Genomic DNA, 17,081 nt, shown 5'->3' on the forward strand with positions numbered 1-17,081 from the left:
ACAACGCTAATACACCACTCCAATTGAAGATGTTTGGAGCCCTCTAGTAGTGGCTCCATATGACAATATAATAAAGTGCTTACAAGCCTAATACAACACTCCAGTTGAAGTTGTTTGGAGCACTCTAGTGGTGTCTCTATTTGACAAGATAATAGTGCATTTACAACCCTAATACAACACTCCTATTGATGGTGTTTGGAGCACTCTAGTAATATCTCCAGATGGCAAGATAATAGCGCATTTAAAACCATAAAACAACACTCAAATTGAAGGTGTTTGGAGCAATCCAGTAGTGTCTTCATACGGCAAGATAATGGGGCATTTACAACCCTCATACAACACTTCAATTGAAGGTGTTTGGAGCACTCTAGTAGTGCCTCTATTTGGAAAGATTATAGGGCATTTACAACCTTAATATAACACTCCAATTGAAGGTGTTTGGTGCATTGCAGTAGTGTCTCCATACAGCTAGATAATAGAGCATTTACAACCCTCATACAGTACTCCAATTGAAGGTGTTCGGAGCACTATAGTAGTGTATCTATTTGACAAGATAATTGGGTATTTACTACCACAATACAACACTTCTATTCAAGATGTTTGGAGAACTCTATTAGTGCCTCCCCAGGGCAAGATAATAAGGCATTTACAACCCGAATAGAACACTCTAATTGAAGGTGTTTGGAGCATTCTAGTAATGTCTCTATTTGGCAAGATAATAGGGTGTTTACAACCTTAAAACAACACTCCAATTGAAGGTCTTTGGAGCACTCTAGATTGTCGCTATACTGCAAGATAATAGAGCATTTACAACCCTAATACAACACTCATATTGAAGATGTTTGGAGCACTCTAGTAATGTCTCATGATGGCAAGATAATAGGGTATTTAAAACCCTAAAACAATACTCCAATTGAAGGTGTTTGGAGCACTCTAGTAGTGTCCCCATATGGCAAGATAATAGGAAATTTACAACCCTAATACAACACTCCTATTGAAGGTGTTTGGAGCACCCTAGTAGTGTCTCTATTTGGTAAGATAATAGGGCATTTAGAAACCTAATACAACACTCCAATTGAAAGTGTGTGGAGCACTCTAGCATTGTCTCAATAATGCAAGATAATAGGGCATTTACAACCCGAATACAACACTCCAATTTAAGGTGTTTGAAGCACTCGAGTTGTGTCTCTGTATGGCATTTAGAAACCTAATACAACACTCCAATTGAAAGTGTGTGGAGCACTCTAGCATTGTCTCAATAATGCAAGATAATAGGGCATTTACAACCCGAATACAACACTCCAATTTAAGGTGTTTGAAGCACTCGAGTTGTGTCTCTGTATGGCAAGATAATAGGACATTTACAGCCTGAATACAACACTTTTATTGAAGGTGTTTCTTGCACTCTAGTATTATCTCCATATGGTAAGATAATAGGTCATTTACAACGCTAATACACCACTCCAATTGAAGATGTTTGGAGCCCTCTAGTAGTGTCTCCATATAACAAGATAATAAAGTGCTTACAACCCTAATACAACACTCCAATTGAAGTTGTTTGGAGGACTCTAGTAGTGTCTCTATTTGACAACATAATGGGCATTTACAACCCTGATACAACACACCTATTAAAGGTGTTTCGAGCACTCTAGTATTGTCTCCAGATGACAAGATAATAGGGTATTTAAAACCCTAAAACAACACTCCAATTGAAGGTGTTTGGATCACTCCAGTAGTGTCTCCATACGGCAAGATAATTGGGCATTTACAACCCTCATACAACACTCCAATTGAAGGTGTTTGGAGCACTCTAGTAGTGTCTCTATTTGGAAAGATAATAGGGCATTTACAACCCTAATACAAGACTCCTATTGATGGTGTTTGGAGCACTCTAGTAATGTCTCCAGATGGCAAGATAATAGGGCATTTAAAACCATAAAACAACACTCCAATTGAAGGTGTTTGGAGCAATCCAGTAGTGTCTCCATATGGCAAGATAATGTGGCATTTACAACCCTCATACAACACTTCAATTGAAGGTGTTTGGTTCTAGTGGTGTCCCTATATGGCAAGATAATAGGATATTTACAGCCTAATACAACACTCTTATTGATGGTGTTTGTAGCCCTCAAGTAGTGTCTCTTTTTGACAAGGTAGTTGAACATTTGCTACCCTAATACAACATTCGTATTGAAGGTGTTTGGAGCACGCTAGTAATTTCTCCAGATGGGAAGATAATAGTGCATTTAAAACCCTAAAATAACACTCCAATTGAAGGTGTTTAGAGCACCCTAGTAGTGTCTCCATATGGCAAGATAATAAGGCATTTACAATCCTAATACAATTCGCCAATTGAATGTGTTTGAGGCACTCTAGGAGTGTCTCTATTTGGCATGATCATAGGGCATTTACAACCCAAATATAACACTCCTATTGAAGGTGTTTGAAGCACTATAGTAATATCTCCAGATGGCAAGATAATAGGGCATTTACAACCCTAAAACAACACTCCAATTGAAGGTGTTTGAAGAACTCTAGCAGTTTTTCCGTATGGCAAGATAATAGTGCATTTACAACCTTAATACATAACTCCAATTGAAGGTGTTTGGGACACTCTAGTAGTGTCTCTGTTTGGCAAGATAATAGGGCATTTACAACTCTAATACAACTCTCTAATGGAAGGTGTTTTGAGCACTCTAGTATAATTTATTTTATTATTCTTTTATTTATGATTCTTTTTCAATAACCCATCTTTTTCTTGTCATTAGGAGACTCTACTAGAGTTCTCCAAACACCTTTAATTGGAGTGTTGTTTTAGGGTGGCAAATGTCTTATTATTTTGCCATCTAGAGACACTACTAGAGAGATCCAAACAACTTCAATTAGAGTATTGTATTAGGATTGTAAATGCCCTATTATCTTGCCTTATGGAGACAGTACTAGAGTGCTCCAAACACCTTCAATTGGAGAATTCTATTGGGGTTGCAAATGCCATATTATCTTGCCATTTGCAGACACCACTAGAGTGCTCCAAACACCTTGAATTGGAGTGTTGTATTTGGGTTGTAAATACCCTATTATCTTGCTATATAGAGTCACTACTAGAGTTCTCCAAACACCTTCAATTGAAGTGTTGTATTAGGGTTGTAAATGCTCTATTATGTTGCCATAAAGAGACACTACTAAAGTGCTCCAAACATCTTCAATTAGAGTGTTATATTAGGGCTGTAAATGCGTTATTATCTTACTAAAAAACTGTTTATACACTCCATGCTGACTAATTGATTGGCTCAAATTATTTTTCATTTTTAATTTGTTGTTAGTGTGGTAGAAACTCTAAAATTTATTTCAGGGATGTATGAGTTAGAAACTTTAGAAATATGAATTTCTGAAAAATAGTTAACAGTTATTTAGAACTCATTTGAGTTGCTAGGATGTAGATGCTCTAAGCGGCGTACTAAGTTAATTCCTGGATCTTTATATGTCTATTTAAAAACAGGCTGAAGACAAAATTATCAAATTAACAGTTTGTATACCGGTAAGGGTGGGTGGGTTTAGGTTCACTGTTAAGTCATGCTATCCTGGCATGCAATTTAGGTACATACAGGGGCGGATTTAAGGGGGTGCGAGCAGGGGCCAGGCACCCCCCATAAAATTCAAAATTTGCTTAGGACCGGGATACTTGGCACCCCCCAAAAAAATAATTTTTAAATTTCATAGAAGATTTGAGGCCCATTTTTAAATTTCATAGAATATTTTAAATATGAATACAAAGCCCATTTTGAATACAAGGCTCATCAAAATCGATTCATATTCGCGTAATAGGGTGTCTATTTGAAGCATAAGATTCTTCGTTGAAGAATGAAGACAAAATCCCCTTCACCAGTTCGCCTCATAGAAAGAATTCGCTCCAGACTCCAGAGTTCTTGAGTTGCCTGCTCTTGTTTAGAATCGCGTTAGAGATCGCAAGTTCATGACAGAGAAGAGACCACAGTCTCAAAGTCAGAGAGGACTAGAATTCAGAGAAAACCCCTGACGGTGCCACAGTGCCAGGCTTAGGTTTGATGCTTCAATTGAATTTTTGGTTGAATTAAATATCTTATGTAATCCATTTATAAAAGTTTTCTAATTTTTGGTTGAATTAAATATCGTACCAACAAAGTTAGATAATCCACCCAGTTTCCCATAAATTTCTGATTTGTATAATATAATTGTATGTAAGGTAGTATACTACTATACTAGTGATTTTAATTTCTGATTTGTTCATGTTCTTGATAAATTAAAGCATGTAATTTATGATTTGTATTTTTTTCTGTTTTACAGATTTAAAACTTTCAATAATGAAGTGAAAAACAATAGAAATTTTTTTCAAACCGATCGAAACTGGTACAAGTTCCCAATCTAAGTCTCGGGCGAACACAGAAGTTGTTAACCCTACTCAAGTGCAAGAACCTGAACAAAATCGTGCTACATCCGATACGGTTGCACAAGAATCTAGAATTGGATCTTTAATGTATGAGAGAGATCCAGGCAAACGCCGTCCAATTGGGGAGTACCCTGAAAATGAAAGAGATGCAGTTCGAAGATTTTATATAACCGAAGGACCATATCAACCACACTTGAAAGAGTATCCATTAGCAGGATCAGAAAGTCACCGTCGTCGGTTTCAATTTCACTGGTTTAAAAGTTTTTGATGGCTAGAGTATTCACCTCACACACACCGTGCCTATTGCTTGCCTTGTTTTCTTTTCACAACAAAGCCAAAAGGAAGGTGTGGCTCAGACACATTTACTGTCAAGGGTTTCCAAACATGGAGAAAAGTTAATGAAGGAAAAGAATGTACCTTTCTAACTCATATGGGTCAAGATTCAAACTCGGCACATAATTTTGCGATAAGGTGTTTTATAAATCTCAAGAATAACATGGGCCATATTGAAAAGGTGATGGTAAGGCAAAATGAGAAAGTAGTGCTCGCTTCGAGACTTAGGCTCAAGGTTTCGATTGATTCCATCAAGTGGTTGACATTTCAGGCATGTGCATTCAGAGGCCATGACGAATCTCTAGAATCATTAAATCAGGGAAATTTTCTCCAAATGATCAAGCTTTTGGCCTCTTACAATAAAGATGTGAATGAAGTTGTGTTAGATAATGCTCCCAAAAATGCAAAGTACACTTCACCATTGGTTCAAAAAGAAATTCTTCACATCTTGGCTCGAAAAGTGCAGGTAAGACTGACTTTTTTTTATGTTTAGGGATTTCAATTTTTCAATCTTTATAACCTTTTCTTATTCTCTTGTACAAATTTAACAACTTTTTTATACATCTTTGCAGACAGCAATTAGAGATGAAATTAGTGAAAGCAAGTTTTGTCTTATTGTTGATGAAGCTCGAGATGAGTCTAAAAAAGAGCAAATGGCTCTAGTTCTTCGATTTGTCGATAGAGAAGGATTGATAAAGGAGCGGTTTCTGGACCTAGTTCATGTGAGAGATACTACGGCGTTAACTCTCAAGAACTCAATTTGTGTTATTTTATCGGATAATAGCTTGAATGTGCAAGATATTAGAGGTCAAGGATATGATGGTGCAAGCAATATGCGAGGGGAGTGGAATGGACTACAAGCTCTTATACTCCGGGAGTGTCCTTATGCATACTACGTGCATTGTATGGCTCATCAATTACAATTAGCACTTATTGCAGCATCAAGAGATGTACGCGAGGTGCATAACTTCTTCCAAGATGCAATTTTCATCGTAAATGTTGTTAGTGCTTCTCCTAAGCGGAATGATGAGTTATTAGCCAATCAAGCTGCTGAAATTATGCGTGATATTGATTTGGGAGAACTTGATACCGGTAAAGGAGCGAATCAGATTGGGTCTTTACAAAGGCCAGGAGACACCAGATGGAGTTCTCACTACAAGACCATTTGTAGTTTAGCAAAGATGTTTGGTCCTACAACTGAAGTCCTAAGGAATGTAACGCATGATCGTTCAATCTCGTCTGCATCTCGAGGAGATGCTAGTGGTGCTCTCAATAGGCTTCTCTCATTTGACTTTGTGTTTATTATGCATTTAATGAAAGAGATTATGGCAATCACCAATGTATTGTGTCAAACTTTGCAACAAAAATCTTTGGACATCATCTTAAATGTCATACGTCTCATTTCAACTACTAAGGAGTTGATTCAAGATTTGAGAAATAACTGTTGGGAACCCCTTTTTGAGAAGGTCAAATCTTTTTGTGCAAAGCATGAAATTGAGCTCCCTGATATGAATCGTAGGTATGTTGATTTTATAATTTTCACTAAATCTTTTGCATCTTTTTTTGTATAAAGCATGATATTGAGTTCTTTAATATGAATCGTAGGTATGTTGATCTCACTAAATCTCGAAAGAAGCACGATAACACTACAGTAGAGCATCATTATCGAGTGGACATGTTTGCGGTTGCAATAGATCAACAATTGTAGGAGTTAAATGCTCGATTTAGTGAGCAATCTACAGAGCTTTTGACACTAAGTGCCTCCTTAGATCCAAGATATGATTCCTTTAACATCTCCAATATATGTATTTTGGCTGAAAAATTCTATCACGCTGACTTTTCTTATCAAGAGAGAGCTCAATTGGATTGTCAACTACAACATTTTCAGCTTGATATATGCAGCGATCCGGATCTAAAGAGCTTACCTTCACTTGCTGATTTGACTTCTGGATTGGTTAAAACTGGTAAAGCTTCAATATATCCGATGGTTGATAGAATAATGCGGTTGGTGATAACTCTTCCTGTCTCGTCTGCAACGACAGAGCATTCATTTTCAGCCATGAAGCTCATCAAGATGGGGCCGCGAAACAGAATGGGGGATGGTTTTCTTCGAGACTACATGGTGGTATATATTGAAAAGGAAATTGCAGGGAAGTTCACTTCCAACGAAATTGTTGATATGTATGATTTGTTAGGAAGTCGTAGGGCTAAATTGAAATTAATAGAAATGTAGGGTTTAATTTTTATTTCAAAAAAGCAATTGTTATGCATACAACATACTTTTTCTTATAAAGATGTTATAATTTTGAATCTATTTAATATTTAATATTATTGTTAAGATGGTTATTGTTTAATTAACTTTTATATTTACGATTGTTCTTTTGTCTTTCAACGGCTCGCCCCCCCCCCCCCCCAAATTTTCATCCTGGTTCCGCCCCTGGGTACATATCATATTTATTTTATGTACATCCATGCTGCTACTATTACTGCAACTCTTCTGGCTCTTCCGTAATGTACTTTCATGTTTAATAAAATGCCTACGGCCTTACAACAAAAAAAGGAGTTCTTGTGAGCAAAGTCGAGAGTCATTCTATTTTGTTTAACGCAATGGAAAATTAAAGTAGAAGGAATGGGCTCAATTCATCTCTATTTTCAAACTTTTAAACTCAGTTTACAACCATTTAAACCTCTGATGTCACCATTTAAACTAGTATGTTCAAATATTTAAACCTCTAATGTCAATCATATAGTATCACACATTTAAACTTCTGTATTAAACCATTAAAAGTAGTTGTGTCAAACATATAATTAGTTTCCATGTTAGGTTGAAAAGATCCTAGACTGAGGTTTAAAAGCTTGAGAATTTAAAGTGCTTATGGGCTTTACTTTAAAGAAAATTTAAAAATAATGACTTAAAAAAACTCAAAAATATTTCTTCATGGATCCTATTTGAAATAGAAAATCGAGTAAATTTAAAAAAATATTTGTAATTTTAGATTCACAAAATTCATCATGGATCGTCACGAAAATAGATGAGAATGATCTGAGGAAAAAAAAAAGAGTGGGTGAAAATAATTTTTTATTTTTTGGTTTGAAGACAAAAATAGTTGAGAGTTAAAACTACACAGATTTAAAATTTAAATACTTGCAGATATTTAAGTGCTTACGAGTAACATTATAAAAATGTTATAAATAAAACTTTAAATTATTGGATATGAGCGCTGAAAATAAGAGTTAGACGTTAAATACTTGAGGGACACGCTCGGGGATTTATTTGGGGGTAATTATCATGCAATAAAATTATATCTGTATATATTTTTATTTTTCGGATAGAGATACGGATCAGATATCCATAAATATATACATAATTTGCATTATGTTCTTGCAGTAGAACATAAAAAAAATGAAATATGCGAATGGGGCAAAATATATAATAACTGATTGCGAAAGAGTGTGTATGGAAAAATTATAACATAACATCATAACATATGAAAAATTATAATTAGTTTTATCCTTATCATAACATATGAAAAATTATAACATCATCATAACTGATTGCACTATGTCCAACTTAAAATTGGTTTTATCTTTATCTTACTCTTAAGATACCTAATATCATAACATATGAAAAATTATAATTTATTATTCCATTATTTTATAAGATATAAATTATTAATTAAATAAAATTATATAACACTCTATAGATTAATTTTTTCATTGATTACTAATTAAAAATACTACATAAAATGTTGGAAAAAAAACTAATTTTATTATAAATTACTCAATAAAAAAATATTAGATTTAATATAAATCAATCTAATTATAATAATAAAATTATATAGTTATATGTACAAATAAAAAAATGACATTTATAATTTAATTTATTAATTACCCTAAAGTAATGGGTACAAAATAGCTTTTATCCATAACTTTATTCAATAAGTTAAGAAAAAAAAAATTTTACCAATATCCATACCCAATAAATTTAAAAAAAAATACTTTATCTATACAGTCCTTATCGAATACAGTACGGATCGAACAAACGGTTAAAAGGGTATATCATTGGAACCCATACATATGAGCAGGTATATATATATATATAGAGAGTATATATGAGTACGGCTAACGCGCTTCCTCTAGCATATGGGCCGAAATGCTTCCGGTGGAAATTTGAAATTTCAAAATCCAAAAAGTCGATCTGAACCGTTCATCTTCTTCTCCATATTAATATCTGCTTGGAGACCAAATTTTACATTTTTCTGAAATTTTTTACTATTTATTAAGCCACTTTGAAAATCACTGATCCAATGGTTTTACTGTTTTGTTAAGCCACCGTTGGATCAGCGATTTTCAAAGTGGCTTAATAAATAGTAAAAAATTTCAGAAAAATGTAAAATTTGGTCTCCAAGCAGATATTAATATGTAGAAGGAGATGAACGATTCAGATCGACTTTTTAGATTTTGAAATTTCAAATTTCCACCGGAAGTATTTCGGCCCATATGCTAGAGGAAGCGCGTTAGCCGTACTCGAGTATATATATATATATAGAGTATATATATATATAGAGTTAGGCTGGGGTGCTATGGATAGCATAGAGGCCTCTATGCTACGGCTCAATATTTGAGTTTTCAAAATCCAAACGGTCGATCCGAACCGTTCATCTTATTCTCCATATTAATATCTGCTTGGAGACCAAATTTTACATTTTTATGAATTTTTTTACTATTTATTAAGTATTTTACAAAATTGTTGATCCAACGGTGGCTGCACAAAACAGTAAAACCGTTGGATTAGCGATTTTCAAAGTGGCTTAATAAATAGTAAAAAAATTCAGAAAATTATAAAATTTGGTCTCCAAGCAGATATTAATATGGAGAATAAGATGAACGGTTCAGATTGACCGTTTGGATTTTGAAAACTTGAATATTGAGCCGTAGCACGGGAGGCCACTATGCTATCCATAGCACCCCAGCCTAACTCTATATATATATATATATATTTATTCATAACAAATGTAACCAAGTACCAATTCGTCTGTATAAGAGCAACACTTAGCCAGCATAGACAAATACCAGAATGTAAAATTCTTAAGGTTGCGTATGAAAGAACGAGAGAACCTTCGTTTTCCAAATTAAAATGTTCTGATTACAACTCTAGTCTCTTTTTTTCACATTTTCTTTGTGCATTTAATTATTTATTACATAGATTACACCAAATTCACAATTGGAGGTAGCATCAACCAAAGTCTACAGGTAGGGGTGGCAAAAAAAAATCTTCCCTCGTGGCTCAATTGTGACTCGCACTTGACTCGTTTGCTAACAGCTCTTTCATTACTGGACCGAAATTAACTAGCTCGGTCCAAAATTAACTAGTTCAAGTTAGGATCAAGCTTAATTGCTCGCGAGCTAGTTCAGCTATGAATCAATTTGATAATTTGTATGAATTTGTGTGCATTTTATACTGTCTAGCTCGGTTTAGCTCGATCCAAAAAGTTTGTACAATTTATTTTCTTCTTAAAACAAGATCCAGTCAGAACCAACGAGCTAGCTCGGACTGGCTCGTCACGAGTTCAAGCTAAGGTTTTAGTTTGAATGTCCTAGATCCAGCTCTGTCGGCTGTAGCTCAATTCAAAATTAACAGGCTGAGCCAGGACCTAGCCAGCTCGTTGACACCCCTATCTACAGGTGATATTTTTTCCTTTAATTTTAATTAATTTTTTAAGTTTGGCTTCCCTTTTCTCTTTATTTCTTTACGAGTGACAAATATTTTCTTTTATTGATCTCTAGCAAAAATCTGCTGTTATTACCGATAGAGAAATATTTTCTTGACTTTAATTTATAGATTGACTTATAATGGAATGATCAAATCAAATAGTTCTTAATGACCACATAAATTCCTCTACCTTATCTTTTCTTTTGTCTCTTGCTGAACAAGTAGCTAAAAGGCCGTTGATGGCGGGCCCTTGCTTTCAATGAGAAAAACGGTGTTTTAAATAGCACGCTATAGCGAAGCTATAATGATTTCGGACTTTAAACGCTACGTTATAGGATAAAATTATACTATTTCAGCTACGACCGTTATAGCGGTAATAGCGGTCCGCTATCTGCGCTATAGGCTATGCTACATAAGTTTTTATTTAAAGGTCCAAACTGAAAACTTATTTTAAAGAACAATTTTTTTCAAGGTCTGATGAACCATAATTTAACGCATTATTTGACACATAATTGACCCAAAATTTACCTTAATCATCATGTTTTGTTACATTTTATTTATCATTTCGTTTAATTTTAGTTAATGTTAGTCAAGACAAAAGATACTGCGCAAGTTGTTAATTATTGCAGAATTGGAGCACGAAATCGCACGATTTGCATGTGCGCAAAAGATCAATGTTATCAAGCCGAATAGAGAAACAAATGGAGGAGATCAATCTTTGAATTCTCACCAATTAAATTTGGCAATTTATTTAGCTGGCCGATTAATGCGTGGATTTAGCATTCCATTTTGTTGGCGCTGCCAATTAAGGCATTTGGAATTATGCATTTTTGGAATTTTGCATATTGGCGCATACTGGCCCATTTAATTTCTTACCAAAGATTTATTTGATGACATGATATATTCGGCTTTGGGGGAAATCAGAAGGCATCTTCGCTTTAGCAATTTTTTTATTTTCGTTACTTTGAATTTTTGGAGATTTCGGCCAGAGACAAAGAAATCGGAAGGAACCAAAACAGAAGCGGGTCAGAGGCAAAATCGAAGGAAGAGAGAACTGCACTTGATTAAGGGAGCCCTTATTCTTTTTTTTTTCTTTTTTTTTTCTGATTTTAATGAAATCAAATATGACTTGTGCTTGTGTTGAAAGTATGCTTAGCTAAACATTTTATCTAGGGATATGGGAGTAACTTGATACTTTTGTTATGTTAATTTAATTGTTCGAATTTTATTTGTGGTTGTGATGTTGATTTGTTTATGAATGCTTGAATGGTTTATTTAGTTATTTCTTATTTTGTTAAGAGATCCGCTAATAATAAATTGAGACCGAAAGGAGAAATTTATATTAGAAGTACTTTTTAAAATAACAATAGTTATGCAAACAATTTTAGGTAAATTTGGTGATGGAACGAAAGGAGAAATTAAATTACTAGAACAACATAAACAAACTTAAGTACTCGGAGCTACGAAAGTAGTCCAAAAGGCTTTTGAGGAAAAACACGGGTTATCAAATAGCTTAATGGATTTAGATTAAAACTGGTAAGCCACGAACGTAGGAGACCTATTTAATCTAGATACGGTGCGAAGTCGCGAAAGTGGATAAACATCTACTTAGGATAACACCCCCTCAATAATTGCAACCCAAATATTAGAAAAATAATTAGAAATACATAATTAAAAGTATCATAGTGAAACCATAATCCTATATATTCATTCCCTCTGATTTTTCTCATCATTTTCTGTTTCTGGAGTTCAATCTGCATTCTGTTGCATTTAGGTAATTCAATCTGCATTCTGTCTGGAATTCAGGCTGAGGTTCTGGAATTTAGTCTGCATTAGTTTATAATTCATCCTGCATCTTTAGAATTCAGATTATAAAAATCACTCAATATTTGCTTGTCTAGATTATTGAAAATCGGTAAACCAGTACTTACAATACCTCTCTGTGGTTTGATACCCAAATTACTAAGCGATAAGGTCATGCGCTTGTGACCGATTTGTATTGGGATTAGGGATTAAATTGTTAAGCTATCAAAATTACATCAAGGTCCGTATTAATTTTGCTTTTAATAGAAAAAGATAGATATTTTATTCCATGATACTTAGGTTTTTTTAATAGAAAATAAATATATACTTTATGTAATGATGCTCATATTATTTTGAATGAAAAAAATATAAATAGTTTATGATACTATTAGGAATATTTTGAATAGCAATTTGGATTTGTACTGGTTCAATATGAATATTCTAATTTCTTAATCAATTTTGTATTACTTATTGCTTTACGAGATTTTAAATAATTTTAATAACTAGTAAAAATATGAAATATATTTATTTAAACAAAAAAGTAGGATAGCTTTCGCTATAGCTACGCTATGCGCGATAGCATTATTTAAAATCTTGAGAAACAAAGAACATTTTGCTACTTTGTCAGTGGGATGATTAATTGCTTTGTCAAAGATGTTAAGATTATCAATGAAATAAATATAATTATGTTGCAAAAAAATTACAAAATGCCTATAAGATATTAAATAATAAAGTACGGATGAGAAATTGCAAACTCTGTTTCGAAGAATCTTCTGAAGAGCGAATCGATCTAGGAATTTGTGGCAAGTAGAAATTTGAAGCACATGCTTAAAGCATCGAATGTTAACTTTAGACGAGTATAATTGGAGTGAGGGGGGTGTCCGATGGGCATCGGACCAAATAGGGTTCGATGAGGGGTTTAAACCGTTGGATCTGCTTTAAGATTCGCACTCGCAATTTCGCGTCTGCTTTAAAATCCGTACACACGAATCCTAAAGCAGATCCGACGGTTTAAACCCCTCATCGAACCCTATTTGTGTCCGATGCCCATCGGACACCCCCCTCTCCCGTATAATTGATGATTTGTTGCGGACCACTAGATATATTCGTCTATGTATAAATGAATAGTTGAATTAGTTAGAGATACATTTCTTTAGGTTATCCGGACAGGAAGGAATAGAATGACTTCTCATAGGTTTCTTCTAAAGTGTAAAATGTTTAAGAACCTGTGAACCTGAATCTCCCAAACAATTCCCCAAGCCCGTTTTCATTTTTTTAACTTTCTTTCTTTCTCCTCTGCCGAAAATTATAAGATATTATTCCTCTTTTTTCTCTTATCAACCATGCATCTCATTTATATATTTTTCATTTTGAATTCCTTTCTAATTAACATATTTACATAACTTCAGTGCTGTGCTTTTCTGATTGACTCGATTCTTGCTCCATATAATATAAAATAGCTTCAAAACATGGTGTGTGCATTAAAACACAAAGTATGGCAACATTAACCTTTTTCATATAATAATTATACATAAAGATTATAAAATAAGACAAAATCTAAGTAAAATTCTACGTTCTGCACAAATCACAAAGCTCAAATAATACTGCCCCTGGCCCTGCGCTATCTCTAAATAGGGCCAATAGACACCGGATGTCTATCATGCATAGGGGTGGCAACGAACCGAACCGAACCGAACTTACCTTAGGTTTGAGTTTGGTTTGAATTAATTTCGAACCGAACCTGGTTTGATTCGTTTCAAACCGAACCCATTTCGAATCGAATTAATTGCGAACTACACATTTTTCGAATCGAACCCGAATCGAATCACGAACTGAATTATTTTTTACCGGTAGTTTATACATTAATTTTTTCTCGCGAGACAATTCACATGGCTTCCTTTTACCGGTATGAACTATGAAATAAGTGTTTTTAAGTTGAAAAATTGTTCATGAAAAAATACATCAGAGACGGCTTTTCTGGTATGAACTATGAGAAACGACCAAAGAGAGAGGAGAGACAATCATCTAGGACGGAGAGAGGAGTGACAGCCGGAGAGACAGTCAGTTGCCGAGAGCATTTGCTAGATTTTAGATCTAGAGGGAGAGTGAGTTAGGGAGAGGTGGAGAGAGAACTAGGTTATTGAGATTTGAGAGCGATGGAGTGTCGACTAAGTTAAATTATGACTCTCTATCTTGGATTTTAATTTCATCAGGTAAATGGACGGTCGATGTTATTATGAGATTCGGACCGTAAAAATGATCGAACCTATTTCGATCGAACCAGGCTAGGTTTGGGTTTGGTTTGAATTAATTCTGAACCGAACCTGGTTTGGTTCGTTTCAATTCGAACCCATTTCGAATCGAATTAAACTCGAATCAAACCCGAATCGAATCACGAACCTCGAATTTTTTTGCCAGCCCTAATCATGCATATCGATTTTTTTTTTTTAAATAGAACCAATTTTAATTTTTTTTAATAAAATAAGTACGGCGGAGTTTGCAAACTTTTTGCTCCTCCCCGCGAACCACAAACCCCTCAGGTTCTTCAGATTTTCTTCAGCTACTTGAAGATGCATGTCGGCTACCGTTGAATTGATTTTTATAAAAAATAGCTCCATTGATTTTAAGGATTGATGAATGGAGAAATAAGTAGAAATAACCAACGCATATCTCGTAGACCAAAATTTAAAGTTTTTCTCCACCAATTTCTAAAATCAATGGAGCTACTTTTTATTAAAAAAAAAAAACCATTTTTTTAAAATTCAAAATATGAGACAAGTTGTGGGGAAGCGGCCATACAGGTGGATAAGATTGGTCCCAAGATGGGCTTCCCGGGTTGTAATAACGCTATTTAAAGCCCAAAGATTCGTACTCCTAAAGGTGAAAATTAAGGAATGGACAACGGCTCAAATGAAAACAAAGTAGATAATATTAAAGTATATTAGCGTTGGATAATTATGAGCAAGGTCGATGAAATAATATTAAAATATAAAACTGTCCGTATGTACAATTTTAAAAATAAGTTGGTATGTATTAGAAGTGTCAAAGAGTTAGAAATTTAGTATTGCAAGTATAAAGCATCTATGAAGATACTTTAATTTTATTACATCATAAAATATCAAATATTTTATTTTGAGATGTTGAAGTTCTTTAATTGTTAAATAGCTACAAAAAAATAATTATCAAATGGGCGCTTTTTTTTGTTAAGTGTACATGCCGGGCGTACATGAGTTGCAATAGACGAGTAGAAATGTAATTGATTGAAATTGATGAATGATAACTGAGGCAAAGAGAATGTCACTACAGATGCGAATTATGTGAAACATAATTTGGGGTATATGGAATAATAAAAAACATGTTATATTAGAAAAGAACATAAACCAGAAATATACAGCAGGTAGATGAGTTAAAATTAATGGCTCAGGAGTCAGGTCTACATCTAATATTATTTTCTAAATATTCAAGTATAATCTAATGCATTTAATTTTGATCGGAATAGCTAACGTGAATCATTAAATCAGCTTCTTTGGTAACCATGAGCTGTTTTAAGTTATACCCGGCTCTGTCTTTCTCTAGAAGTATGTTAATTATTTATTTTTATTTTTTTTAAATCTTTTCAAAGGCTGTGAAATTGTAAGGGGGAATTGATCCCTCGACTTTTGAATAACTAACATTCTTATGACTCTTAATGAGTGCAAAGTATGTCTGATGAGCTTGGGATCTACTTTTAGGTTCGATGGACGCTGGACCATAATCGTTTGTTTTAGGTTCGATGGACTACAGTACCCGGGCTTAAAAAAATAATGTGTTATGGTCCCCACTAATTATATTGTGTCCACTAATTATTATTCTAAAAATATATTATATAGTCTCAACTAATTATTATTCTAAAATCCCAGCAATACTCTTTCTCTATGGTCCCCACTAATTATATGGTTCCCCTTTCAAAGTCCCGGCATTAATTCCACGTCAACATTTCTCTAACAAAAATAGTTGATCTCATAAAAATAAATACTTCAGTGCATAGATATAAATACTTTACGTGTCTAAATATAAATACTTTATGTGTCATATGTAAAAAATACTTATATATTTATACCTTTATAGATGTAAATACTTAGAAGATAAGATGCACTTAAAAAAGTAAGATGTTAATACTTTGATGCGTAACTTGTTATGATAATCTCTTTTCGAGTTCTCTAATCATTCCCGCGTCAACTTTTCTCTAATAAACATAGTTGACCCCATAGGTATAAATACTTCATTGTATAAGTATAAATACTTTCAATATTTAGATATTAATAATTTCAGTGTCATATGTAAAAAATACTTGCAAAGGTATAAATACTTGTATGGCGAGGTATAAACACTTGCATGACGACGAGTCTGAAAGTACGTCATCATGGATCTCATTTGAAAGAGAAAATTGCATAAATATTAATACTTTAAAAAAATTCAAATTGTGGAGTTTTTGTAGTTCCCATAGGAAGTTATATTTATACATTTAATTTTCGGTGGTCCCCGGGTACTGTAGTGCGAGTATTGTTATCTTGGTGCTACATAATCCACACAATAAATAATTGTTCACATCATAAATATAAATACTTCTATACATAGGTATAAATACTTCCATTCATAGGTATTAATACTTTAGGGAAAAAAATTCGAATTGTGCAGTTTTTGCAATCCCCACAGTGCGGGTACTATTATCAGCTTCCTATATATTATTATTGTAGTTAATGTAAATATTATATAATTAAATGAATAAATAAAAAATTATCATACATGATTTTATATTTTTTATGA

The 17,081-nt window shown here is 33.8% G+C and overlaps 1 protein-coding gene and 1 pseudogene across 1 annotated transcript in view; both read left to right on the forward strand.

Moving 5' to 3' along the window:
* Window positions 1–17,081, forward strand: part of LOC144574906 (2-dehydro-3-deoxyphosphooctonate aldolase-like) — a 61,183-nt gene that overhangs the window by 39,941 nt on the left and 4,161 nt on the right. The window lies entirely within an intron of this gene.
* Window positions 3,862–6,467, forward strand: LOC144574652 (uncharacterized; annotated as a pseudogene).

This window comes from Carex rostrata, chromosome 23 (genome assembly GCF_964058835.1).
Source record: "Carex rostrata chromosome 23, lpCarRost1.2, whole genome shotgun sequence".
Taxonomy (NCBI): domain Eukaryota; kingdom Viridiplantae; phylum Streptophyta; class Magnoliopsida; order Poales; family Cyperaceae; genus Carex; species Carex rostrata.